The sequence below is a fragment of the Ptychodera flava genome, chromosome 17, assembly GCF_041260155.1.
Source record: "Ptychodera flava strain L36383 chromosome 17, AS_Pfla_20210202, whole genome shotgun sequence".
Taxonomy (NCBI): Eukaryota; Metazoa; Hemichordata; class Enteropneusta; family Ptychoderidae; genus Ptychodera; species Ptychodera flava.
In genome coordinates this window covers 35,933,718-35,951,663 of record NC_091944.1, presented here as the reverse complement: position 1 = coordinate 35,951,663, position 17,946 = coordinate 35,933,718, and the positions used below count along the sequence as shown (strand labels likewise).

The window sequence follows — 17,946 nt, the reverse complement described above, 5'->3', positions numbered from 1 at the left end:
CTGAGTTATGGACAAATATGTATATTTGAGGTCAAAGGTCCTCAAGGTCACATGACATTTTGTCAAAATATCCAAGATATCTGCATGAATGGAGGGAGTCACGGATGGACGAACAAATGGACATGACCCAATCTATAAGCCCACTGGACTTCATCCGGGGGGACTAAAAATCATGTCACTGCATCCTTTTTGCAATATGAATACAATGAGAAACTAAATTTTTATTTTTCGTGGCCTTATACATGGGAGTCTATGGAGATCTGCCCTATACATGGGAGTCTATGGACGTGTAAACTAAAAATTTTGCAAATTTCACCACGATTTGCCCAAATTTGGGAAAGGTCACTCCTATGCACTTCCATACCAAGTTTCAAATCAGTCGGACTTGTGGTTTCAGAGAAGAAGATTTTGTGACCAAAAATGGGAGAAAATAACAAAAACATTCATGAAAAATAGCAAATCCAAGATACTGACCCAAGATGTGCACAATCATTTCAGGTCAGCCCAAAGTACTTACATGACAACTTCATTTGAACAAAATCTCATCTACAGTCCATCATCCATGTACACACCAAATATCAAGATGAAATGTGCAGCGGTTTTGGAGTTTTTGATGGTGACGGACAGACATACAGACATACAGACAGTTCCCTAGCCTATAAAAATAGCTTCAATTGCCATATATACATATGGCTATGGGAGCTAATGAGAGCGAAGTGTAGTGCGCCGACAGACTGTGAACAATTCACCTAAATACTTAGAAGCAGGCAGCCAGTAGTCTATAGAGAAAAGGTGTGATATGATTGAGTTTTTTGTCCAGTAACTAAGCGAGCTTCAGAATTCTGGCAGGAAGGCCAAAAAGCAAACTGTTAAAATAATCTAAATGAGACGTGATGAAAACGTGAACAAGTTTCTCGGTAGTGCTCTGATTAAGATGTTGCGAGTTTTCCCTACCTTCCACAATGCATGGGAGGATGATCTACAAATATTAACAACAAGTGCCGACATACTACCGACTGCTAACGCGATTCGCTAGAATACGTCACGTAACGAGAAAATAAATACGTCTAAGCTCTAGTCCCCACCGGATCGACAAAAGTGACGTCAGAGGGTAGATTTTGAAAAGCTTTTTCCATAGGGAAATATTTCTGACCAAATTTGGAAAAGTGCCCGGTCACGTGACCGTAGTGTTGTATGCAGCTTTGCAACAATGGCGGGTGACTGGAACGTGATGTGCGTCCGGGATAGGTAACGACACATTCCCTAAAACAAATTTTCCAACATTTTTGTACATTCAAACAGCCCATCGACGGAAAAGATTAAAGTGCAACTAAGGATGTCCCTTTGGTATGCCAGTGTTCTCCACATATAAAAAAATTAAGTGGGTGGCTAATTTGCTAACCATTTGCATAATATTTACATAATCATTTGCATAATATTTACATATATTGACCAAATATTGCTGATAACACACTATGCACTACAGTTTAACTCCTACCCTTGTTTAACTCAAATAAAGAAAGGTTAGGAGAGTAAAATATACCGTTACAGTTGGTAAAACTGCTCCGATCAAAGAAACTATTAAAAGATGTACAACAATGAGACATCGAAGTTCCCGTGACAGCATCGCTAGGAAAATGCTACGTTCTTTCAGTACATTTATCAGGGTTCTGTGACCCTGCGCACCCCGGTACCAAAATAGAAGAGTCCCACTGTGATGTCATACCCGCCATTGTTTACAGTATTTTCAGTCACGCACGCGGTCTCGACTTTGATTCTCTTCACATGCATTTTCATTTGTTTAAAGTAATTAACGCTGCATCTGTTAAGAGTTTTAACCGCTGACTATAACAATTTTCATTGCTATGTTGCTGTTTTCACAAGATACTGACCGTTTGATCTTGGAAAGTCGAGTTGCTCTTACGTGCAGCCAACGAATGCCGGTGCAGTGACAGACAGTTCCCTATATAAAGCTATGCTACGCTGTTGATCGGCAGCATATACCGGTATGAAGTCTTCTTTCCAAGTTTACTTTTTATTTCAAGATGTGAGTCAAACAGAAATTTCACCAAATTGCCACTTCTGTATCTAAGGAATGTGTAATCAGTTTGATTTCAAAATATTTCATCAATTAAGAGCGGGAATCATCGCTGACTTTTGCTGTCTTTTGACTATGGTTGTATATAAATTTTTTCTGTCCTTTACGATTTCTTTGGATGGGTCGTTGGAGTCAAGGGTGGGACATGTGAAATTGTTCTGTTGTTAACACTTCATAATAACAAGTTACATTGTAAAACAACGAAGCTACAAATAATCTGTCTTCCTTTCGTGTGATCGTACGGAAGTTGACCAGTCAGTGCCATTGTGGACATTTTGCGGCTGAACCTCATAGCGTCGCGGGTAACAATGATAGCGTTGCGGTGAGATCGAAGGCTTGAACGATGGCGTCCCGGATGGCGACGCTGTTTTGAACTAGGGAGAACCATGAATTTGAGGGTGCTAAAAGAATGTAAGTACTTTCTTGGGGGGAAATTCGGCAAAATCAATCGAGACAACACTTAGATCTTGATGCGATCCACACAGTTTATTGTGTGAATGGGTTGACAAGTCGGTCGAGCATCTCTCGCAGTCTTTCTTCCGCTATGATCGTCGTGACATATCTTGACGAGGTACTAAAATGACAAATTCACACATACAACAACAGCAAAATGTGCCTTATTGATTTAAATTAACACTTTATTGAAATTAAATACAGAAACAAACAAAAGCACAACATAAAAACATTGCTGTAAACCAAACCCGCCACCCCAGAACAAAGGCTGACGGTGGGTTTCAAAAGCATGGTCGGCCAAAAATTAAACTGGGCGGCCTAGATTTTATCTGGGCGGCCGTGAAATTAAAGTGGGCGCGCCCACTTAAAAGGCGCCGTGGAGAATACTGTATGCTTAGAATAATCGCAATCATACCAATCCATAATCCAATAACACTAGGTCAAAATTTGTAAGACAATAGTTGTAAACATAGACACAAAACAGCACAGAACAGACAGTAAATAGACGGTACACAAACAAAGTCAAATTCATGAAAGAAAGATATATGGACCTCTGGCCAAAAGACCAAGAAGTGATGTCAGATGTTTCGAAAATAGTAAGCGCATCCTGCCCCACATGTGGCACCCGCCATATATCAATCTGTAAGTCAGATAGGTAGTGGTCACTAACTAAGGCCCCATGTCACCGATGCCATCAGTGATCATTTGTCGAAGAGAGATATTGTATTTATCTACCAGCTTGCGATACCTGACAAAAAAGCGTTTGAATGTAGAGACAAGTCTTGCTCTGGTGTAACCTTGATTTAACAGTTTGTAAGAGAGATGGCCATGTCTCTCTACAAAATCACCATATGAACTGCATGCTCTTGCATATCGAATAAGCTGGGAAATGTATACCCCATAAGCAGGTGAGAGTGGAATATTACTGATGAGGTGTGGAAAATTGATTATACTAAAGTTAAAATCATCTCTCTTGTCATATAGCCTAGTAGAAAGGTGACCATTAGAGTCAAATTCAAGTAAAATGTCCAGATATGAAGCAGAAGAGGCCGTTTCTGTAGTTTCTTTAATCTCCAATTCTGGAGGATAAATCATAGCGAGATATTTACTGAATTCAGAGTTATTCAATGAAATAACATCGTCTATGTATCTAAATGTAAGGTTGAAAGTACGAGCTACAGAGACCTTTTTCTGCTTGATAAGGTTCTGGATAAATTCTGCCTCGTTTGAGAACAGAATAAGTCGGCAAGTAAGGGAGCACAGTTAGTGCCCATGGGAATTCCTATACACTGTTGGTAAATGTGTCCTCCAAATTCAACAAATATGTTGTCAATGAGGAAATCAAGCATACTGATAATGTCTTTCTCGGTATAAAACACTTTAGCGTTAGTAATATTTTTAACAAAATTTGTAGAATTATACCCTAATACCACATATTTGTAACGGCGTGAACCGTTTTTGTAGAAAAATGCTTGGTTGATAATGTTTTTCAAGCGTTCTTTCAATTTATCATGTGGTATTGTGGTATACAATGTGGAAAAATCGAAAGTCTTAATAGATGTTATTTTTGAAACAGATCTTGATTTCAAATTTTCCAAGAGTTCCTTCGAATTTTTTAATATCCACATTTGATTTATACCACTCCGAGAAAAGACAACATTACAGTATGCTTGAAGTCCCCGTTTAACAGTACAAAGAACAGAAGTCAGTATCTTCGATAACTCTGTTGTTGAACATTTTGAAGATCCTGCGATAAACCTAGCTTTGTAAGGTGTTTTGTGGAGCTTTGGTATCCAGTATAAGCTCGGCAATTTATTATGGTCATTCTTTGTTGTAATATTAAAATTATCCATGAATGACTGATGGTTTGCCAAAATTTCAGATTTGTTGAACATTGATTGTCTGTAAGTAGAGTTGGTGGAGGTCTTAGTTACACCAAGTTCGTCTATAAGACATTCAAAATAATACTTCTTACAGACAATGTTATTGGCAGCTTTATCAGCAGGGACGACAACATATTTTTTAAAAGAAAGTGCTACCACGTACAACTGAAACCGCTGTGGAAACATTGCCCAGTAAACTTGTCACAATGGATTGTTGCGGTGCAGAATATTAAAACATATTAAAAACTTATATTTATATACAACATGAGCATGTGGTATGTTATAAAACACCTATAGCCTGGTCTTCATTCGGGCTATAGCGCTCGTCTATTACCCCTCATGGCCATGTGTTCCCAGAAACACATTGCTATACCCCTCGGCCTACGGCCTCAGGGAATAGCGATGTGTTTCTGGTAACATGCAGTCCCTCGGGGTAATAGACAGGCGCTGTAGCCCTCATGACCAGGCAATAGGTGTTTAAGGTGAAGTACTTCGAATTACGTCAAAAGTAGGTTGTGGTGTCATTTTCTTGAAACTTTGCACAAATATTCTTGGAAGTTGTACAAGTGCAGAAATGAAATAAAAAATGGGGGTCACCACGCTCGTTTCCATGGAAACGGACGTTAAAATGGCATCATTAGAAATAAATAAAAATACCGTCAAGGACACTATGTGCTCACATTCGGTTTGAATTGGTCCATTCGAGAAATATTTAAACCAGGAAAACAAGAATGACAAAAGCAAATAAGGTCTCCAACTTAGGTACTGGAGGTCATCTTTAGGAACATGCATATCAACTTCTATAGCAGTGGGAGAAGCAGATCCTAAATACATAAGCAAATGTCAACAACAAAAAACAGAGAAGGCTTGATAAAAAGAAAAGGTGGGAGTGGGCAAAAAATGCACAAGGGATCTGGTAAAAAAGTAATGCTACATCATTGATCTTCTAAACCCTACCCCCTCCTGCATATCAAATGTTCCACCCCTTGGTATTACATAAGACCAAATGACAGGAAGTACATTTACAACCTTGGAGATTTTTAATTAACCCCTTGACTACCTATGGCGCCGTATATATCCGGCGCCATATTGAATTACCATATACCTTGAGTGCCGGAAATATCCGGCACAGTTAAATAGGCGTATTTGCTTCGTTTTTGTCGCTAAAAATCCCGTAATTTCACCGTCGGCACACAGCGTGACTAAGATTGATGTATTCCAATCTGGCCTGAATGTGATTGCGCCCCCGTACGTCCGAGTATGGCCAAAATCCGGAAGCAAATGTCGTGACCCATGACCTCGACCCTGAAAGGTCAGGCTGATCACAGAAGCGTCGGGCTGAGTGTTTACAGTTTTCAGAAGTTCGGACGATCGCCAAGATTTTTATGGTTTGTTTTTTTTAATGAAATGAAATGCTTATTTATTAAAAACAAATGAGTTATATGTAAATATGTTCTATTAACAGCAATATTCGTGAATGAATCTAGAGGAAATACAATTTTTTACTATAAGCCAGTGAAATTTTATAGCAGCCATATTATCAATATGACTGGTCACATGACTGGTTATGTGTTTGGTCATGTGATATGTTGTTCCCTGAAATGTATTTTTAAATATTATGAATTATTTTTTGATTAATCATAACCATTTTAGATGCATGTTTCTGCAAGGAAGACATAAAGCAGGTGTTTACAAATATAAAATGTGTTAATTTTTAATTACAGAATTATGTCAGATGCCAATGTTTGTGGTTCATTTACTCTGCCTTTTGTGAGAAAAATCTGAAATAGGTACATGTACATCTATAAATAAAGTAAAGGGTAGTTATTATTACATTTATGTAAAGACAATGCCATGAAAATTGCAACTGTATTCAAATTTGCGTCATTTTATGGATTCAAAACACGTCCTGATGCTTATTCATATTCTTTGCCAACTCTGGTCACATGTGTCATGTGATCAGTCACGTGATCTGGAATACAAAACTTATGTATGAAAAAGTGGAAAATTTCATGCTGATTCAGAAAATATATGGTTTATTGGTACTTACTTAATTTTTACTCCAAGCAGTGTTCATGCAATGACCACACCCAAGATTTTATCAATATTTACATAAGGGGCCTGGTATATAGGAATACATTGGCCTTGGTAGTCAAGGGGTTAATGCCATGAGTGTTATCATTCTAATGTAAACAGCACTTAAGTTAGTTACAGATAGTGAAATGCCTTCCACTGTGGGTGGTGATTACAACATCTGGAATTATCCTGGATCCAAATTTCTCATCAGTTTTTGTATGTCTTACATAGAAAAGTTGCAAAAATTGGTCCAAAATGAAAAAAATCACCTCAGCTTTGTTTTCTGGATCAAATTTTCCTACAAATTGGTATCAAATATGACAAAATTATGTTCACAGCCTTCAAAATTGTCTCACAACATATCCTGGGTTAGTATAGGTCATTTAAGGTCACAAACTGAGAAAAAGTACCTAAAATATACAAATTTTGGGGTTTCCCAACACTTTGAGCAGAAAATTTATCTAATAACATCTTTCGGGACTTATACCAAATTACAAAGCTATCAAACAAGTAATGTTGAGATAAAGTTTTCTTGACCAAAAATCACAATATTGTCTTAAAAATACAATTTTTTATATTTCAGGACAATTTCCACATATCTAACTATTGTCATCTCTGTACGTCTGTGTACGAAATATGAAAGCTGTCTGTCCAGGGGTTTTAAAAAGGAAACTGTCTAAGATTTTTTGACCAAAAATGACAAAATTGCACAAAATAGTAATTTTCCCAATTTTGTCATAATTTCAACAAATTAGAAGAGTAACACCCTTGCAAAGAGACAACCCAAATTTGAGAGCGATTGGGCCGGCGGTTTCAGAGAAGAAGAATTTTTACTGAAAATGAGAAAAATCACAAAAAAATTCAGCAAAAATACAAAATTAAGGATATCTTCACAATATTCATAAAACTGTATAAGGTTAACCTAAGGTACTTGCACACAAATTTTCAAAGCAATCAAAAAAAGCGGTTCTTGAGTTATTAATTCTTAACCATTTCACATTTTGTAAGCTCATTTGCATAATTTTGGCAATGCAGACTTCATTTGAACAAAATCCCATCTATAGCCCAGGATGCATCCACACACCAAATACCAAGCTGAAACGTGCAGCGGTTTGCGTGTTTTTGATGTTAACGGACATACTGTACATACATACATACATACATACATACATACACACATATATACAGACGCCATCGACTTCAGCCTATACGATAAACTCACATTGGTAAAACCAAATGTGAGCTAAAAATGATATAATTCATTTAAACTAAAGAAAGCAATTATAAAACGCTTAGCAAATGAGTTAATTTTAATAAATACCAAGACTTAAGATCCATATCTATCGAATGTATAGTTTTCATGATGTTTGTAAAGAAATTTTAACATAAGTATCGATTACAAAATGACGATATCGAAATTTTATCACTGCATAATTTTCGAACTTTCTTCCTGTCGCTTTGAATGGTGTCATTTTGACCAAACTTGGCAAATAAAATCCTGACATAATACCATTTAGTTTACACTTTTAATAAAAGGGTGTCACCACGCTATTTTTTACAATATCATCAGGTGAATGGGTAATATGCGCCATATAAATGGGAGAGAAATGTTAATTTTGCACTAATATTGAATAAAAACCAGCTTCCTAGGGGTCAAAATATGACAAGGTTATAGGTCACATGTATTTCTAAGAGACTGGGTCAAAAAATTAGGTAAAAGCGCAATTTCAACAATGGCAGGTGATGTTAAATACATGCTACAAAATAGCCTATTTGCGGCAGGCTGGAGTTAAATCTGCGCAGAAACGTTCTAAAGTGCGTGCGCGTCTGAATTCGTCGCACTTTACCTTAATAATCCGATATCACAGTGTCCCTTAAGGATGTACGATCGGAAAAATATAAGCGTACTGCACCGATTTCCGCGCAGAAATGTATCCATAGTAACCACGCGCGCATAGTGATGTTCCGAACATATTTGCGTTGTACAATATGTGGTCTGCAGGAAAAGGAAAATCGTGCCGAGAAAACGTTTAGCGTGCCCTCAAAACATGCTGGAAGGTACGAGAATTCAGCAAAGAGATAAAAAAAATGCAACATGACCGTAGCCTGTACAGCGTAAATCAAAAGTGTGACGTCTGATTTGCTATTCGTGGTTATAATTCCAATGATAGTGTCGCTAGTAGACCTACCGGAGAACGGAAGAATGCCAGTCGCATAGTCGATTTGAGTGAACTAGCCGAAAATCTTGACACTCGTGTCAGTTGCGGGCTTGCCTTTACGATTGTCATCGTGTATTGGAGAAACGCCAAGTTCACTGCCTCGGCTCCTGGCTCCACGTAGTGTGTGAAAACTTACTTAGCCTGCAGCGAAGTCAACCTAATCCCCACCGATAAGCGTTACGGCAATAAATATTACGTGATTTTTTGTATGCTGTATTATTATATAGACTGTAAAAGTAGAAGAACCTAAAAGTCTTTGCTTTGTTCTGTCATTTCCCTCTCATTAAAGTTTTATGGTAGGCTTAAATCATGACCATGCCTGGACAGGGCCACTGCGGGTAGCCACAGCAGGCCAGCGGCATTTGAAGAGTGCCCTCATGCGACGAACCCGGGAGAGCATGGTTTATCGCCAGAACCTGTAAATCCTAGTTAGTTTTTGCAAAATTGTGAAAAATCGAGCTCGGTGACCTACTAAACAAAATGTGGTTTTGGAAAATTCACAAAAAGTGCTATTATTTGGCAAAGTTTGAGAAAATTGACATTAGTAGAAACTATAAATAATTAATAAATTAACCTCTCCCATTCCTAACATTTGGGGCATATTTGTTGCAATTTTGGTTAAAAAAATAAATATGATGACTTTTTAACTCAATTTTAATGTAAGTAAAATCTTCAAAGTAGCTTAGGTTTATAATTTCTTTATTCTTTTACAGTGTAAACATGAAAAATGCAATCATGATATAAATATGAAAATGATGACCTGTTTCATTGATTTTTAGTGATTTTGTGAAAAACCGTGAATTTTTAATGTCATTTTGTAAAAAAACAAGCGCGGTGACCCCATGTTTTTTTCCCAGTTTTGGACTATTCACATATGTAGGTATTCAAAAATCCCCATTTGAAAAAATTGACATTACATTTACTTTTTCCGATCGTACATCATTAACCCTTTTCCTGCCGAGCGCCCATGTCCGTTATCCTGCCAAGTCGGTCAAAACCGGCCCCCTTTTCCTTGTCTACAGAAGATCCGCTCTCCTGCACGCTTTCCTGCCAGGCATTTGGCGGGAAAATACCGCATTTTCGGGGTACGATTACCGACCATATACGTGTTAGACTTCAAAAATTTTTGCATGCCCGTATAGAGGGGCAACCGCTGATGAGGTTGTGTCGAGAAAATAACGAGGTCTTCAGGGATTACCCTGGCTCAAGAACGGCATGAGATAAAATCACACATGAAAAAAAACAGTGGGAGAATTTCAAAGTCTGTGGGAACCGGACCTAATTTTCCCTGATTTTCTGCATATTGGTTAATTTGCATAACAATACACTCAGTGAGACGGCGATAATTATACAGCGACAGAGGCACTTGTCGCTGCTCGTCTCCCTCCCCCACTGGCACGCACTCCAAGGGTGGATAGACCGTATTCAAGATCAGCACCTGAGCGTTACTATCCTGATAAGCAGTGATGTTAAGACGAGAGTCCGTTCTGGTCGTGGCTTTCATATCCCCAACAGACAGAGGAAGGCGCTTCCTCTTACCCGGCGGAATTAATTGAGGGGGCATGGTGCGACGATTACGGCGGTTAAAACTCCCGACCATGTAGGTCCCGGTCTCCATCAGCTCTCTAGCGGTAACGACCGTGCTAAACAGGCTATCACAAAATAGGCTGTGATTATATCCACAAAATGGCTGGACCAGCTCCATCGTAATTCTTTTCACCACACCTCGCTCCTGCCGTCTCCCATCAGTCCGATCCCGAAATTTAACACCTAGGTACGGTGCAAAGTTAGCGATGTATGCAGTGCTGGAGTCGCACAGCTGCCATATCTTAAAACCGTCTCGGTCAGGCTTATGCGGTAATCTCTGCTTAAATTTAGAACGGCCCTTAAATCGCACCATGCCCTCGTCGATGGAGATCTCTCTACCCATCTTATAATTATTTACGCACTTGTCAACTATGGGCTCCATCCATGGATTGATTTTATAAAGGGGATCCTCCTGACACCGACGTCGGCGGCGTGCCTCATCAGGATCACGACGTGGATCGTTCTCTGGGTCTGCCAGATGAAAATATCGCATAAGCTGCTGAAAGCGACTGCGGGTAATCACAGTAGAAATACCCTGGTTTCTAAGAAATGGATCGCTAGACCAATAATCCTCCACTGATGATTTACGGTCGATACCCATACAGACTAAGACGCCAATGAACGCCTGCACCTCTCGGTAGTCAGCGTTACGCCAGTTTTTATCGATCTTTCTAGCGATATATCGCTGGTGGAATTTGGCGTATTTATTAGTCTCGTCTTTTGCCAATCTGATCAGTGTAGCAGGAATAAACTTAAAAAAGTAATCGATCTCACGAGAGTGGCTGGGCAAGGTGAAGGTCGCTCCTCTTTCATGATCAAACTCGGTCTCCTCAAATATATTAGCATCGGTAGTTTCTGGCATACGCCAGACAGGAGGGGTGTCGTCCTCCACCAACACAGCAGCAACGTCATCATCGTCGTCAGAGCTTGCCTCACCTACATACTGCCTGTCATAAAAGTCATCGTCCTCTGCCGCATCCTCGTCAACCTCCGAGTCGGACTCAGCGGTGAAATCACCGTCGTCTGGGCGTCTGGGCCTGAACTCACCCGTAGCGGCATCAAGGATCATATCTGGCTCAAAATCAGGTGGGCTATCCTGATAACGAACCCTCCGCACTATCTTTTTTGGCGGGGACATCGCAGCACACGAAACTATGGCAGGAGCGGGCTGGGCAGCCTCTGCTGATGACGAGGACTCAAGCTCTTTCGCACTGGGCACAGGAACCTCTCCTGACGCAGGATGAGGGCTCATGGTGAACGCAACAGGTGGTGTCTCTCCCGGAGCAGCCGGGGGAGAACCAATGGCATCAGCCGTCTCGTTACTAACTGTCTCACTAGCAGCAGCAGACGTAGTCTCTGCAGATGTAGTCTCTCCCACCAGAGCAGATGTAGTCTCTGCAGGTGAAGTATCTCCCACAAGAGCAGCAGATGTCTCTGCAGGTGAAGTAGTCTCTCCCGGAGCAGCCGGGTGAGAACCACTGGCAACCGGTGACCCATCATCATCCTCATCGGCAGAACGATCAGTCTTACGTTTACGCTTACCACTGGGTTTTTCAGCCGGAGATAGCTTCGCCTTACGGGCGTGTTTCTTGCCCAACTTCTTAGAATGTTTACTAGGGACATCACAATGATCGCTACCACTACCTCCCGCAGACTCTGCATCTTTGAGCTTCAGTCGTCTGCTCGCCTTCAGAAAACTTTTGCGGTCCGTCAAGCTCATGTCTGGAACAGTGTCGACAGACTAGCAGGTCCCACCCTTTTAAAGCCACAGGGAAACAAAGCCCTGGACATGATTGGACGCAGGGGTGTTTATATATGCAGCCACCTGTTATTATAATGGACCTACGGCAATCAGTCCACCAACCGGCGCTGACATTCCTACCCGTCATGTAAATTGCCTGTCCGTACCGTTTGATATGCTAATAATACTCGTTTGCAATGCAAATCCCTCGAGCACTTCGCATAACATAGTCAATGTCATTAGCATCTCAACTTGACATTCCGTCCAGCTGGGTACATGGCATGCGCACCTGCCCAGGGTTCTCAAAAATTTTTGAAGTAGGCGGAAAATTCAGAAAAGTAGGCGGTTAGCTTCTGTGTGCAAACAGGTTCCCTGGGCGGGCGGGTGTGGGGGGGAGACAGTTCTAAGCAATTTCATGCATTCTTATACAGTGTATAAAAGGCTATTCCAACATACACACAGGGGGAGGGTTTCAGGGAGGGTGTGCAAGAAACTTTTAAAATTTGAAGACATTTTGGAGTAATTTTATGCATTCTTGTACAGTATTAAAGACCATTTCAGAATACAGAATAATCATTATCATTGCCAATTACAACATGTTTTCAAGGGATAAAGTTTAAAAAAGTCAGAAAAATTAATTTGATATCACTCGGGCCTGTCAACTGCATTCAACTGCTATTATCCATTCAGTTGACATGGATAATAGCAAAATTTCACCAGACTGTTGTGTAGAATTATGTTTAGCTCATGACTTGAACAAACATTTTGAAATACATCATAGAATGGGGCCTAGGGTTTTCACAACCCAGATAACAATCCGCTAGAATCCTGACCTGGCTGTACAAAGTGTTTTACTGATTTAACTAAACTTGATTGAAGATACAGTAAAATCAAAGAGTTTATTCAATTCAATGAATTATAGGAACACAATTTTCAGTGATTTTAATTCACTGTACTAATTCCACAATAAAACGAATCCGCGAGCTGATTATTGATTTTTTGCTGATGTTGAATATAATTGAAAAAGAGAGCTAAATTTCAGTGTTCATGTTTGATAAAACCTCAAACTAACGACACTGAACGCCAGCCTGCACTACACCGTGTGTGTACAAAGCACCGGTAGTCAATTGTAACACAGTACACACAACGCGATATCGGTCGACCTGAAATTTGACACTGTGATCGACGTAGCGTTTCAGAAGTACGAAAAGTGAGACCGAGTAATTTTTTGTTTATTTAGATTTGATCTAAACCTCCCAAAACCAACAGACAAAGTCAGAAAATCAAAGTTTTCAAGCGTTGACTTTCTCTTCCACGATGCACACAACCACGGCCCCTCCACAAAACGCGATGTCGATCGACTTGAGTTGACATCGTGATCGACCATGGATAGATTGACGTGGCGTTTCGAAAGTATGAAAAATGAGACTCAGTAACTTGTGGTCGCTTTAGATTTGATCAAAAACCTACCAAACCCATCAGACTAGGCCCTACTCTTACGCAGAAAACAAAAGCTCTCAAGCGTCGACTTTCTCTTCCGCGTTTGAGCGAAACAAAAGTCGGCTTCATTCGGAAATGGTCGGCTATTCGCGGGCATAACGTAATTGTACGTTAGTCTAATTTTCGGCTATATCTGATGTGAACGTCGGAATAATTCGGGCTGTGATCGGGCGAGCGAGGTTGACCTCGAGAGCGATTCCCAGTCACGGTGTACAGTACAACACGTTCGCTGATCGCAGTACTACAGTGATAGCAACAAGTTCACCGCGTAAATTGCTAGACTACATATAGCCACATCGGCACTTCTGAAATATTATCTGCGGCTTGCAAGACCACCGAAAAAATCTAATTATTGTTATCAAAACCAGAATTTCCGGGCCAGAGAGCAAAACAGTGCTGAAAAGTAGCCGGCCAAAATACGAAAGTAGCCGGTCAATTTGGCCGGCATCCGGCTAAAAATGAACACGCTGCCTGCCACCCAAGGACGTTGGCCCAAGCCCATGTTCAGTACGGGTGGGAAACCCGTATCTTTAACCTCATGTCCCTTCTAAGTACGCCTGAGCAGGGCGTATTGTCATCCAAGTCGGTGACAAGCCAACCCGACAGATCGCCCATTAAGCAGTAATGGACTGGCCGTCTCGTTCTTGTACGGCAACGAACAGTGCTTCAGCGGCTTGTTTAGGTCATAACCGTTGCCTTCCGAGCGGCTTACCCAACTAAGGCGGTCAAAGATGAAGGATGCCAAAATTGTCAACAGCTGTCTCGGCCTCATCCGTTGGGCAAACATGGCTCCTTCAAATAACGTGGCCAGCACGTCTACGTCATCAGCGGTGATGAGGACCCGTCATTGACGCCCGAGTGCGTAAAACTCGGAATATACCGACAGGTACCTCTACCTGAGTCGGTCATACTACGGTATAAACCAAACACAGGTCTGCCAACTCCCGTTAGACTCTGTCGTTAGCCGAACTTCACAGGGACAACATAGGCGTAACAAGTCGGTGAACAACGGTTCACGCACCTAACCGCAGCCGCCAAGTTGGTGAACAATGGTTTCGAATTTTGAGGCCATGTTCGTGAATGGCAAGGCTGAGGCGGTGTGTTTCATTGCACGGCTTGAACGTCTAGAGCCAAGTGCAGCCGACAACGTCCGACATCTGAGTGGGTAGTCTTTTCGAGAAGGTAACAAGTCGGTTAAAAGCGGTGGTTACCCTTCACAAATGTCGCTCAAGTCCGTTCGGATCAGTTCCATGTCAGGGACTAATCAAGCCGAGTCCGTCAAATCCGTCCGCACTTCCCGTCAATCAGGACTAAGTCCGTGATTTTCGTCTCGCACCATTGGCAAAAATTGCACCGCCAGCTGAGGCGGTCTTAGGCCGTTGCCTTATAGATTAGCGTTGCCGAGACGGTCAATTTCGGCCGCAATCTATGTAGTGCCTCAGAGCCAAGTTAGCCCAAACTCCGCTAGGATACGTCACCGTGCTAACCTGCCAAGTACGCTACTCGTCCCCCCCAAAAAAACCAGTCCCCCAACGGGGTAGGGGACTGGCTGGGTAGCTTCTGCACCTTTCCCTGTCGTTGGACTCCCTGTGAACCCATTTCGAGAGCAAACGCCGTTCCTCGCCCAAAACCTGTCCTCGAACGACCCCTAGCGTGAGCAAGGGTTTGCTACACGTAGTTCCGTCGACTAGGCAGGAAAGGGGGTACCAAAAAGTAGCCCGATTTCCACCGCCTTGGCATGATAACGGCCATGGCTGCTCAGATTCTAGCTACACCGAATTTCAAGCGGATTTTCACCGACTTGGCAGCAAAAGGGTTAAAGCCCCCACTCAATTATCAGATTTATCTAATATAAATATTATTCACTTGATGAAATATTCAATGGAAAACAAAAGAATGACAAACTGTTTATGGGCTGTTGACACATTCGCTAATGCAAGAACCTGGGATTGAGATGGGTGCCTTTAAAGGGACGAAAGTCGGCCATTTTTCATTAATTTTGTTTGATACGAGATACTACTTATATTGTTTAACATGTTGTAAGATACTGGATGAATGGGTGACCACGCATATATTCGACCCCGGTTTTCGACAAATTAAATGAAACCATCGGGAAAATGAATTAATGGTCAAGACCATTAATTTATTTTTGCCATGGTTTCATGTATTGTTCATCGGATTTTTCGGACTAAGTCCCAGGAGCGGCGAACGAATTTTTTTTTTTTTTTAGGCCGAAGGTAAACGCGGTTCTCTAGCATTTTTGCACAGATGCAGACAAGGCAAGATAATTGTTACCCTTTTTACCAGAAATATCTCAGACAAGAAACACTGATACTGGTAACTGAATTGAATACTATATTCCCAACAATAACATAGGCCATTACATTTACAGTTAGTGTTTGCACAACATATTCTGAGTATTTCAACATTCTCACAGAATAAAACTGAAATGTACAGCAAATCACTGAAATCCATGACGCGACCACCCCATTACAACTTACACCCGTGTTAGGCCTTCTAAATCGGGTTTACTGGGGTTGGAAGTTAATGCAATACACAAACAATACAATCAAAGGTTACATAATCCATGTACACATTCAGCCATGGATCAACACTGATTTTGCAGCTGCTGAGACTGAGTACAACTGCAAAATATTCATGCGCAGGAATATTTTTGTGTTTTATGTGGAAGTAAATGAAGTAAGTACATCAAAGTCTCAGAGTGTCTACTTCTCAGAGAATGCCTCTCGCTTGAAAGGGTGCAAATTAAATCGTCTCAAAAACTAAATATTGTGAATGCCTATTTTTGAGTTATAACTCATAAATATTCTCTGAGACACACAAGAAAATTGTCAAGAAAAGAGGCAATTTTCAAATTGACTCTTAAAGTTTTTACAATCATGGTAGTAACAGGGCACACTGATACAACAGACCACTTTAAAACATGTAATCAAACTGGCCATTGTGTGGATTTTGTATTTACTACTTAACTTGGAAATATATTTGTTATGTGGATTGGATATTTTATTATTTTCTCCAGAATAGACTGATAAATTCCTATAATTTCCCCCTAAAATATTAAAGTTTCCTTCAAAATATGAAAGAAGAATTCTGAGGCCTAAAACAGATTTGCATACTTGATTCGCTTACTTAATGTAGACATTGTTGATGAGGACATTTAAATTCTCAGTCTTATCTTATCACCTGAGCTGTAATGCTTAGAGTATACACAGAAAGGGCTTGAGTGCTGATGAAAAAGTGGGGTTTGCTGTCTCTGTTTTTAATGGGGTGGTTGCGACATGCCAACAATTCAGTATTGTCCTTTAATATTGTCCTGGTGGGACCTAGCATCTGAGTTTTTTCATTTTACTTTGGCCCCATGTCTTCACTGTCTCTACACATTTTACACAATGGTCTAACAACACTGTACTCAGTGTACTGTGATCGGAGTGAAGTTATATAGTCATCATTCAGATCGTACTTTAACATCGACGCAACCATGTGTTTTGTTATTGCCGTAAATTTGTATACTTTCGATGCAATTTTCATTCAATCCGATGCACCGTCCATCTGCTGTCACGATCTAGTTGAACAAATCGCCGAACGTAATATCAGGACAAACACTGAATAGCGTCTTTGGAACTAACTGTTGGCCATCACGTCGAATGTTGGCGATCAAATTAATACTCATGATGTGACATGTACTAACCTTTACAAGACGAGGAAATTTCTGGCCAAATCGACACACTTTGCGTCGTGATTCACCAAATTCAGACGTGACAATTCAAACGTCAATTCAACTTCTTGGCGTCCACTCAGTCCGAACACGTCAAAAGTCTCATTCAAATCCCGTTCCCGCGAAAACCCGAGTAGTGTAGGGCGCCACCAGCGGCAGTGCTAAAAATATTTGTAATGTGGAAGTGAGAATTTGCCGCGATCAAAAATAAATTCCAAATATGCCAAAGTTGAAGCGGCGATTCCGATGAAAAATTTATTTTTTCTTCCTGGCCTAAGCAACAAAAATCATATGTTAACAACTGTGCTGCGTTTGTAAAAGTATGATATTCAAGCGAAAGAAGACTTACATCTTGTTGTTTTAATGTCGAGGATATGCAATCTTGTGAAAAAATCCACATTTTTAGAGCGAAAGAGAATTTCTGCATTCAGTATTTGATCGTTCTGTATATAGCAAGGATGGTAGTTATTGTCTAGATCTACACCTCCAGCCACAGGCTAGGCAAAAGCGGGTAACATGCAGCCGCGCTATCCAGAGCTATATTTTATACAACCCCTCTCCCTCCATCAAATGGAACATCCCTGTAGATAGCCGCATCATTTGCGGTGTATTACTTTCTTGAAAACAAAACAAAACGAAATAAAACCAAATAG

At 40.8% G+C, this 17,946-nt stretch overlaps 1 long non-coding RNA gene across 1 annotated transcript in view; it reads right to left on the bottom strand.

Moving 5' to 3' along the window:
* LOC139116198 (uncharacterized) overlaps window positions 1–17,391 on the bottom strand; it is a 120,855-nt gene extending 103,464 nt beyond the window's left edge. The window contains exon 1 of the long non-coding RNA XR_011548259.1: window positions 17,267–17,391. This is a non-coding gene — a long non-coding RNA (uncharacterized lncRNA). The remainder of the gene's footprint in view (window positions 1–17,266) is intronic.
* Window positions 17,392–17,946: the final 555 nt, after the last annotated feature.